This window comes from Lissotriton helveticus, chromosome 2_1 (genome assembly GCF_964261635.1).
Source record: "Lissotriton helveticus chromosome 2_1, aLisHel1.1, whole genome shotgun sequence".
In the NCBI taxonomy this organism is placed as follows: Eukaryota; Metazoa; Chordata; class Amphibia; order Caudata; family Salamandridae; genus Lissotriton; species Lissotriton helveticus.
In genome coordinates, this window is record NC_136059.1 from 1,107,468,665 (window position 1) to 1,107,480,479 (window position 11,815).

At 42.7% G+C, this 11,815-nt stretch overlaps 1 protein-coding gene across 1 annotated transcript in view; it reads right to left on the reverse strand.

Moving 5' to 3' along the window:
- The window catches only part of LOC144819610 (uncharacterized), a 1,262,544-nt gene extending 1,251,121 nt beyond the window's left edge, over positions 1-11,423 (reverse strand). The window contains exon 1 of the mRNA XM_078677431.1: positions 11,183-11,423. The gene's annotated coding sequence lies outside the window, so the exon portion shown is untranslated. The remainder of the gene's footprint in view (positions 1-11,182) is intronic.
- Between the last annotated feature and the right edge of the window lie 392 nt (positions 11,424-11,815).

The window sequence follows — 11,815 nt, forward strand, 5'->3', positions numbered from 1 at the left end:
ACAGGCATTTAGCTAATGATTGGAACTGCCCGGCGAGGAACACCAAATGTAGTAAGTGTGGGTTGGTAGGGCATTTTCAAAAAGCATGCAAGAGAAGTGGAAAAATGAAAGTAAAATATGTCCAAGAGGAAGAGGAGAATGAGGAAAACTCGTCAGATGAATCGGAATATAATTTCTGCGTATTAAATGTGAAAGAGACAACAGATAACAAAGGCGAAAACAAAGGCTATAAGAAGAAACCATTTTGCAAAGTTGAAATTGGTGGTGTAAAGCTAGAAATAATTGCAGACTCGGGTTCACCATGCACCATTGTCAACCACAGAGTGTGGGAAGGAAAGTTTAAACAGGTTTTGGGAAAAAGGTTGGAAAAACCTGACATAACACTGAAAACCTTTACAGGGGAACCAATAAAACTTCTGGGGTTCAGAGAATTACCTTTCTTCTTCAAGGAAAGAGAAATGTGCAGTAAACTGTATGTGGCAGCTACTGGCCCGTCAGTATTAGGATGGAGAGACCAGGCAAAGCTGGGCATTACCCTTCACCCCAGCAGCTCGGAGCCCGTCTTAGTGGTTCAACATGACACTTTATTGGACAAGAACATTTTGGAAAGGTTCCCGGGGGTATTTAATGGAAAAATCAGAAAGTTAAGAGGTTTCCAACTCAAGATTAAACTAAAAGAGGACGCAGTACCCTGCCTACACAAAGTACGACACATACCTATTACAATAAAGGAAGAGGTTAAGGAAGAGATTAACAAATTATTAGAAGCAGATATAATCGAACCAACAGAATCTGCGGAGTGGGTCGCACCCTTAGTTGTCGCAAAGAGACCTAATGGCAGACTGCGATTATGCATGGATCTTCGCGATTTGAATAAAAATATAGTAATCGACCAATACCCGCTACCAAGAATTGGGGAGATGTTGTCACTCACGAAAGGAATGAGTGTGTTTTCTACCATTGACCTTGCGGCAGCATCCCACCAGGTACAATTGCACCCAGAAAGTAGACACCTTACAACTTTTATTTCGCCCTTCGAGTGTTTCAGGTTTAAAAGAGTCCCCTTTGGTACAGCATCTGCTGCAGCGTTATTTCAAAGGCTCACCAGGAAATATTTAAAGGCGTCAGGAACATACTCATCTTCCAGGATGACATCTTAGTTATGGGAAGGAATCAAGAAGACCATGATAACAGACTCCAACAAGTACTAAAAAAATTGGAGAAGTGCGGCATGACAGCAGAATACAAGAAGTGCAAATTCAGCAAAAGTAGTGTAAACTATTTGGGACACGAAATAACACATGAAGGGATAAAGCCTAAGAAAGAACTCATAAAAGCTATCAGTGATGCACCAATACCTGCAAACAAGGATGAAGTAAGAGCGTTCTTGGGATTAGTTGAATACTATTCAAAGTTCGTAAAGGATTTTTCAACCAAAACATACAATATTAGAACACTGCTAAAAAACAAAAACAAATTTGAGTGGACAAAGGATTGCGAAGAAAGTTTCAAAAGATTAAAGAAAGAAATTTGCGCAGCACCTCCCCTGCAGGGGTTCGATGGAGAATTGGAGTGTGTCATCACCACAGATGCAAGTGGGAGAGGAATAGGAGCAGTACTTACACAAATAGAAAAAACAGGAAAGAAAGTGACCATCGCGTTCGCCTCCCGTTCGTTGACAGAAACGGAAGAGAGGTACTCGGTGATAGAACGGGAGGCACTGGCCTGTGTGTGGGGAATGGAACATTTCCGTCAGTACATCTGGGGCAAGAAAATCGTACTGCGATGCGACCATAAACCCCTTACCAAAGTGTTAACTGTGAAAGGGTTGTACACAGCGTCACCCAGACTAGCACATCTATCAATAAGACTCTTGGACTATAATTACGAGGTTCAATACTTGCCAGGTGCTAAAAATGTGGTGGCAGATTTCCTGAGCAGGTTACCATTAAAGAACGTGGAAAATGTAGAACAAGAAGAAGAGTTATGCGTGGCAAGTGTCTGTGAAGAATTCCCTACCATTCAAAAAGAGGAGTGGACTCAGAGTTGTCTCATGGATAAAACACTACAAAGGGTACGTGAACTCTTAGTCAAAGGATGGCCAAAGAAAAAGTGTCTGGAGGAAGAATTACGAGCATATTGGGAATTGAGGAACGAACTTTCTGTAGAAGACAATCTCATCTTTAGACAAGGAAAAATCATACAACCCAAAACTCTCAGGAATAGAGTAATAAGAATATGTCATGAAGGGCATTTGGGCGTAAACAAAACTAAACAAAGAATAAAAAGTTGGTACTGGTGGCCGGGCTGCGACATAGAGATAGAAAGAGCGGTAAGGGACTGTGTAGATTGTGAAAATTCAGACAAATCACAAACAACTCTCCGGCCAACATTGAAACCTTTGGCGTGCCCTAACATGCCATGGGAGAGGATCGGAGTGAACATAACAGGTCCTATAAGATGGCAGGACGAACAGGTGTACATAATAGTAATGGTGGACCATCTGTCTAAATGGCCAGAGATAAAGGTGTGCAAGAAGGTTGACACATGCGACATATTAACATTTATGGACGATGTGTTCACCAGGGAAGGTATACCGAAAACTATTGTCAGCGACAACGGCAGCCAATTCACTTCGGAAGCTTTCAAAAGATACATTGCTAGGAATGGCATCATCCACAAAACAACTTCAGTCTATCATCCGGCGGGACATGGCGCCGTGGAAAGGTTTAATCGGGTGATAAAAAGAACCATCCAATTGGCAAACAAAAGTGGAAAGTGTTGGAGAAAGGAAGTAAAGGAGATGATATGGGGGTACAGAATTACTCCTGGAGAAAAGACATTAGTAAGCCCATTCGAAGTAATGAGAGGAAGAACACCCATTTCAAAGGACAACATCGGATGGGTCAAGTCAGTGAGAACAACAGGATGGTCCATGGAAACGGTTAAGGAAAGGATAAAGAACGCCCAAGAAATTTACAAAGAAAAACATGACAAGAGCAAGAACTGCAAAGAAGTGTGCATCAAGGTAGGGGACAAGGTGAGGATAAAAAAAAGTGGACACATAGCCAAAGGGGAGGATAGATATTCCTCACCCTTAGAGGTGGTAGAAGTTTTTTGTAACTCAGCATTACTCAGCGACGGAAAAGTATGGCACGCTTCAAGGATGGCAATGTGTCGCGGATCAGAAGTAAAGGAACAAACGGAAAAGAAACGTAGCATCGAGCAGGGCGATCGCCACTTAGAATGTTCAGATGATGAGGATGATGTAGAAGACAGCCAATTCAGTGCACCTATGGAGAGTATGGATATCAGAACGCGACAAAACCAAGAAGGAATAGAATCTATTGGAATGGACAGGACTCTAAGCTCGGACGAGTCGGTAGAGCCACAGGAAAGCGTGGAGACAAGTTGTACAGACTCTGAACATGAGACTTCTGATAATGGAGAAGGGAAGTGTGATGTCAACCCAAAAGGAACAGATGACACTGCGAGTGGGGTGGACACATCCACTGAGGACACAGAAAGTAGGCCCACGGAAGGTGTCGGAGAAGCCAGCGCAAGCACCAGCAGCTATGGCCGCATTCTTAGTAAGCCAAGCAAATATAAAGACTTTGTGTGTGAATTACAATCTTGAATATATTACAGCTTAAGGGGATAGCAATTTTCTAACCTTCCTATGTTCCATAGGGAAGGAGATGTGTTGTGGTTAGTCCTTTCTTTCTTCCCCTTACCCTCCCCAGCGCGTGCCTTTTCCTTGCGCGTCATTGGTCAGCTCCCAGCTGGAATGTTGACAGCTGAGTGAGTTTGACAGTTGACAGTTATTTACGGGCTGTGCTCACTGCCATGCAGACTTGCTTATGGCATGCTGTCTATGAGAATAAAGTTATCTAAATCAGCTTGTGTCCAGGAGCTATCTTTACAATGTCCCTGATTCTTTTATTATGAATTTTCTTTTATTATTTACAGCTAGTGCTTAATTTGAGCCGGTGTTTATTTTTCCACATCAGACATTTCCCAACAACAAAGGAGGGAAAACACTCGAAGAGGCAAAAAGAAGGAAGAGAAAGATAAAACAAACAGTCACCAGGAAAAAAAGGCAGAGACAGGCAGCAGTGGATTAAAGCGGATTGAGATGGGGATTCAGGAATACGCAGCTTTGTTATTCTGAACGCTGACATTTAATAGAGCCGGCCACAGGCTTCTGAGCAGCGCTTTGGGCACCAGCACTCATTATTTTACAAATTAAGCACTGTTTACAGTCAGAAATAGAACAACATTATGTATCTACTGCATTGACAATAGAGACAAAGGCACAACATGTATCCGTATCATTGTTGAAATTGATAGAACAGTGCGGTAACAGCGAAGAATCACAAATTTGGAAACCGAAGCCTTCCTTAAAAATAATGTTCAGAATATATTTGTTCCAAATATACGTTCACAGAACCTGTCCATTTAAAGCACTGTAGTAACTCTTCTCTATTTCCTTTTCACCATGTAAGTGGGCCATATTTCACCAAGACACATCACGGTATCACACAGCGGGGTTGTGCGCACATCAGGGTGGGTCACTTTTGACGGTCCATAAGATCGCCAGCATCATGAATATATTATTATGTAGATGTTACTTTGGGCATAAGCTGTATAAAGCACATTTTCTCCCAATGGGGTGCTACCTCAGAGCCATCAGCAGCATAGATGCAAAAGGCAAATGCTAAGATAATTAGACAGAGAGGTGCCAGTCCATTTACTGTACGGAAGCTTAATACTGTTAAAGGCAGTGCCTTTTCTAGCATAAACACAATGGTTAAGATATCCATAATACCAATCTGATTTCTCATCAGAAAGTGACCGAGGAAAAGACCGAAATTGACCCAGGAAAAAAGAGGGAGAAAAGAAGGAGATACAAAATGTCAGTACACCGTGAATAACACAGAGCGTAGGGAATGAAAAGAAACTGCAAGAGTGTGTTGAGAGAAAGAGGAGTGATGTGAAATAAAAACGACACAACCTTGGTCGAATCCCTCTGTGTAGTGTCTCAGTCTAAATTCTGAAACCACTGGGAACCCATCTTGGAAGCTCCTGGCTGTAGCATGGCACAAGATGGAGGAAGGAGGATGGGGATGGTTTCTCAAAACAGTGGGGGGGGGGGGTGTTGCTTGCATTCATGTGGCTGGAGGGTGGAATTCCAGACAATGAAGTGAAGAGGCTACTTTTTAAAAATCCATGAGAGCGTTGTTAGCAAGGAGCAGCTGATTAGTTCTTCCCGAGCACTGCCATTTGTGAATAGTAGAAGTGAGGGGAGCAACTTCTATTGTTCAAGGTGAGAACGTTTCTCAATCAGGTCTGCCCTTTTGTCTGTCTTTGATGACTGCTTTGTGAAGGCTGATTTACAATCTGGGGCAGGAAAAGCACATTTCATTGTGTCCATGTGGTTGGTGCTCCTGCTTAGATCCAGCCCCAGTGCTCACCTGCTGTGAGAAGCATCACTTTATATAACAGTTGTGTCTGGAGAGCAGATTGAGAAAGACACTTGAAAGACAACCAACCTAAAACTACATCTGCAGCCTCGGGTGGTGGATGCACATCCCCTGTCTAGAAAATTTGAATAAAACTAGAATCCAAGCTACATCACTTTGTTCACGTCCCAAGCTATTCTTGACGAAGGAAGGGAGTGCTCCACAGAATATTCAAAGGGCTGCTGTGGAACCAGGCCTGCCGTCTGTCTGACAGTCAGTCTCCCAGAGATATGGGGCTATCACCTGAATTCAACTCTTTCTGCTGGAGAAGCTGAGAGTCTGTCAGATGAACCTAAAAGCCTTCCAGCTTGTTGAGAGTGGGAAGGAGTGTGAATGGCTTTGCAGGCGGAGAGACTGTCCAGGAGGAAAGGTCTGATGTGTTACCGTCCGGTGAGAAAGTTGATGACCCAACAAAGTGTGCCAGGGGAAGCCAGTGCTGTGACAGGGTCTCACTGACCTCTCTACACAGTTCGTAGAGGAGCTCTGCCAAGTTTATGCCAGAAGTGTGTCACTCAGCAGCCAGCCATGGGTGTGATCATCCAGCGCTGCCACCAACGAAGAAGAGTGGAGAGCACACTCCGTCCAAAGGCCATTCTTGCTGAAGAGATTCAGGCTGGAGGTCCCAGCTACTGCTACTGAGCACCTGCCCTCAGCTAACTTTGAGAGTTAGTGCTGCCAAACCGGCTGTTGTCAGAAAGCTTTCTCTACATGAGTCTGTATTCTAATGACCTCTGAAGAGGCCACCACTACAGCCCTGAGCCAAAACAAGTTGCAATGAAAAGCCAGAGAGGTCACATCCACCGCTCACCCAGACTGTCAATAGCATTCTTACAGGTAAACCCCAGGGCTTGGCTTGCCAGGGGATCATCTACACCCACACGCACTTGAGACTAGCACTTTTTATCTAGACCATTGTAGTCCAGTACTGGAGACTTTTGGCGATACAAAAATGATAAACATTTGAACTGTGGTGCTATTCAGTTCGGCACAACCTCATAAAAAGGGATCCAAGGTAAAAAAGAAAATGTATATGCTTTTCCGCATTAACCACAGAATAAGGCACGTGCCCTAACTGATGCTGAGGTGTAAAAAAACTAAAAAAGTGTAGTAAATGTGTATACAAAGCAGCACAATCCCATTTTTGCAGAGTCACACAATGTTCAAGATATGATCCTTGGCCTGTATCTCGATTGTGTGCACATCTACAAAATAGAGCCATGCACCACTTTTCAACATAATTGTGCAGTCTACAGCACAATTATAGTATAGTCCTCATGATAAGTGGCTCAAAGCAGTATTCATGGGTGAGATTCCGCTTCTCACCGTCCTATCTTTCCAAGTATCTCCAGGAAGAGAATTTCCAGGTCCACAAACTCTGGACCCATTAATTCACCCGCTCTGCCCTCCTCCTGTTCCATCAATAATAGCAATAGGGTTTCCCAGTCATGTGCAGAACCTGGGGATAGTTATGGTATATGGTCAGAGGTTCTGCCATGAAGAAGACCGCTTTGTGTATCAATTTGTGCGCACTAAGGTAGGACTATCAATTAATGATCCATAGAAGAGCACAACTGACCATAACATTGACAAAAACTCAATTAAATTTGAAAAATTGTGTCAGATATATTAGAAAATCTTATATCAAATGTGATTTATAATTAACGACAGGACTAATACACAATGTACATATTGAACACAATTTTTCAAATTCACTTGAGTTGTTGTCAAAGTTTATGCTCCTCCAGCTCCAAGCATGCGGTATATCTGTGTGGGTGTGGGCCTGGTATTCCCAGTTCCATAGGTTATTCTGTATTTTAGGGGAAGTAACTTGTAATACCTGGATTTAGGTGCAGGTATACCAGTCAATATCCAAGATTCCATCCCTCTGGTTTCAACAGACCTAAATCTGGGGATTTCAAAATGTGGATCTAACTCTGAAACACTGTGACTTAGTGCAAGAGCATCAGACAGTGCAGATAGGAAAAGCAAAAACAGGGGTTTCCGATCTGGATTTCTGAGAACAAGGGACAAGGGAACCCTACTCACTGGGAGCCTGGGTAAGTAAGTTTGTGGGGAAACAATGGCTCCTGTGGGTAAATATAGGTTTTTCTTAATAGAGGGTACACAATGGCAATGTACAGGGTTGGTTTGATGTCACAAAGAAAGCTGAGCATACACAACGAGGATGCAGTCAAAATGTTCAGTAATTTATATAGTAAGCAGGTGAAGTGGGTATTACATACATAATGTTTGGCAATAAAGATAATTAGCAAACAGTAAATACACACTAGTGAAAGGTTTCACAGTGAAAAAGACGTTTGGAACTTAAACTAATTGTGCCATATTATGTGACATATGTGCAAGGTTTCACTACACAACAATAGGCGACCATCTGGAAATTTGTCATGTGTAGAACAGCACGTTATACAATCATACGTGCTGGGTGATGGTTCGCCTTTGTAAACTGTCAATGGCGTTTCGACCCTATTTGAAGTGTGGGGTCTCTTCAGGACCTAGAAATGGCGGGACACTTATGAGAGATGGGAGGATACCATCAGTATGTGGCCATAATGAATAACCTTGGAGCTGAGAATAACCAGCTCCGTATGTTGCTGGGAGGGTTGGCACTTCGGCTTCCCACATTGTGGTAATAAGAATTTACAATTACAATACAAGTTTGCACTATATACAGCACATTCTTTTAACTTTTAATTTCCCAGAGTCAGCGAGTGTGCAGCCAGCAGAACAGTTCAAAACAGTAAGATGTGGTTACCTCAATCTGTTTCAGGTTAGTGTTGTTTGCAGCTCATGAACTAACTCCGAAAGATGTTGACTTACATTTGTACTTTTAGACAATGGATGTGCATGAAAAGATGTGCTTAACTCTGCCCTGAGTTTGAGTGTTTTTTTTATGGTACTGCCCTAGCTCTCTCACCACAGGTGATCTGAGCCTTGGTGCTAAGACCTGAAACCATGGAATAATTACAAAGTATCACTACTTGCCCTCTGGCATATTGTACAAGAGTGGCAAATAAGGGAGGACTTGGGAGCATAAAGGGTGCCCTGCAGCTCCTGTGGTGCAGGGGGAGGAGCCTCAACTGTTCAGGGTCCCCCTTGTTCTCCCGGGCCCCATATAGACAAAGGCAATGAATAAGAGTGAGAAATACGAGTCTATGGGACCCCTCTTTACAATCTACTGTCCTTAAATTAAACCATAATGTCCATTGGTCCATTGTCCATGATGAAGATTTCAAAGGACAGCATGTGTACGTAATTTTAGACTTTGTGCTGAAACACCTATGTTACAGTTCAAAGGCGGCTGAAGTGGAAGTTCTCCTGTGCTGTGATCCCGAGGGAGGGGCAGACACATAAACAAGAAATTTGCCTTCTCGCTAGCTGCCTGAAAAGAAATGTAGAACTGTGCAGTTGATTACTCTGTAAATATAAATGTGCTTGCCAGCCAGTAGAGGTGACATTAATTGATAGAGACACTTTAAGCTTCCTGAACACAAAAGTGTATTCGTTTTTAAAAGTATTGTAGGGGGTGTTCCAAGCTGAGTTGTGGAGTGTGTGCTTTTTATGGACAGTTGTAAAACTGTTTGCCCTAGGTGCAATCTCCATATTACTAAAATGTACACTTTGGATTTTACCCTAAATGTATGTCCCCAATGTGTTGCAACCTATCTTATACTATGTGTAATGCAAGTTTAAAATAATGACAAACATTCACAGTGCATTCTGTGATGGGCAGTGACCTCCTAGCACAAAAAATACACAAGTCACTACTCCCTGCTGAAACAAAGAGAATTCGGTTCTATGGGCTTCTGGTTGCCCACATATACATCTGCAGCGATCACATTAACCAACAAAGTGGATTCATGAAAAGAAAGTAATCTAGTCAGTTGCCTAATTGCACTGTGTGTGACCAGGAAACCTGGGTTCAAATCCCAGCTCACTCACATGACTAAATAGTGTGATTTGAGTCAAATCAAAGAACTTCACGTGTCTAGATTACTTGATAGTGACATTTGAAAGCACAATCCATTAATGCAGTTCACGTTGGATTCTGTGTAAAAACCTCACTTGCATATGCTTCAATATCCTGTAATGTTTGTCCATCCATAAAAATTATATTGTCCTTTACATAAGGGACACCTGCCAATTTGTGCGCTCTGTTCGTTCATGACTTTGTCAGGAGCCAGGGTTAATACATGTTTTAAAGTTTATGTTTAGACACTTCCAATTCAAATGACTGTCAAAGCAAAGTTGTGGTCTAATATACTAATTTGAAACACTTCCACGTGTTAAAGAAACACTTTCTAAATGTTAAAGTCTTTATCATGTTCTTATATTTTGTTTATTGTGTAATTTGTATCCCAAATATTTTGAAGGTTCTGCATGCTCTTTGGCCTTTAGGGATGAGCCAGACTACTGGTTCAGGCTAGGCTTTGACTGCAGAGCCATTTTAAGACATGGACAGAGTGGGCAATTGCCCAAGGCCCATATTTCAGGGGGCAGGCCCCTACCCACCCTACAAAAGCACTATCAATAGACCAACTCACCGGCAGAGTGTGCCAGAGTAGGAGGGGGCTGTTTATTCAACTACTTGACAATGCCTCTTCTGTTTCTTGCCTCTCTGCTGAGACCACTCTCCAGGTATGCCATACTTTCCAGTTCTCATAGAGGCCCTATCTGGTTTTAGGAATTGTCCTGCCTTGTTCTTCTCTTTCTTATTTATCCAGTACTTAGCAATGACCCATTGAATCATTTGCTTCGGATCTCCGATCTAATCTTGACTTCATCCTGCTCTTTATTTCTTTCTCTGGTGGTCGGGCTCCCAGTCCCAAGATAAATATAGAGTCCCTGACGCTTATTCTAATGCAACAGTCTGGCCTTCTTGGTGCTGTGAGATTACAGACAAGTTGTGGGTACCTCACATCCTGACATTTGCTGTGAAACTGTCACCCACATTATTTGCTCTGCCTCATTACATTTTTTTTGTTTGACGTCTAGTGGAGGGTCAGGTGAGCCAGATGTGTTGATTCAACTTGCCTAAATTAGCAGCAGGTGCAAACGTCACTTACTTATTATATCCCTAACTGTATGCCATGCATATTGAAATATTTAGAAACATAATCACAATGTTGCTGTTGCTTTCTCTCCAAAAAAGACTGGGTATATTTGGGTATGCGTGATGCCCCATGACTCCGTGCTCAAGGGTATCAATTTACTATTCAACAAGGACATAATGCTCCATCTGAATGTAGCCTACCTAGAGGCAACCTCATACACAGCACAACAGTAGTTCAATATAACAAATAGTAAATAAATGCACTGGTAAACTAGTGGGGTATAGCTGCTCCTCCTTTTGTCCTGAAATTGTGTCCTGAATTTTGAGTCTTTGTCCTGAATTGTTGTCCTTAATTTCGACCCTTTGTCCTGAATGTTTTACATTTCCAATCGTGAATTTGACCCTATGCCAGGTGGTCACTCTTCTCCGGAGTCACCGAACATAGTTACATATCTAAAAAAAGGTTTAAAAGGTGTTGCAGAAAATATATAACTCTCATGTATGAAGCGTCACAAACGCAGCAGATTAGACACCAAAATAAAATCACAGTGCAAGAATCTCCCGAGTTCATTCTTGTTATCTTGTTTACCTTACAAATCCGGGCTTCGCTTCGGTCTCGCGAGGATCGCTGCACATCGCTTTGTGGGAAGCTCAGAGACGGCCTATTTACTCTGTCGAGACCAGGCAAGGAGCCAAGAACGTCCCAGCAATGCGGACAGCGGAAGCGTAGGCTGCACAACCATTTTAGTAAAAAAAAAAAAAAAATGAAAAAAACAAAGGCGATCCATTAGTTCCTCACCTGCTTGCCGTCCCCCTCTCCGCAATGCTCTGAGCACAAACCTTGAGCTCAGCAAGGGTCAAAGTTTCAGGCGTCATTGTTCGTTATCAGGTTCACTGGCACCTGAAGAAACCCCAATTACGCAAACCGATTAGACAAACCGATTTCAATAATGGGCTGTGGGCGTTTCCTACAGCAGGCGTGTCACCTAGCAGGCCGAGCTACATTGCGCTTTTAGAGTAAGGGCCAATATTGATTTCCATAGAGTCCAGACTGTAGTAAATTAGAACGCATTTACCTTTTCGAAAAAAGTTGCAAATTTACATTCAGTGGTACTTTGCATTACCGCGGGACGTCTATAGCTTCAACGAGAAAGCACCTGAGGCAGTAAAGTAAGTCTGCCGGGGCGAGGGAAGGTAATGGCAACCCTTTGATTGTGGCAAG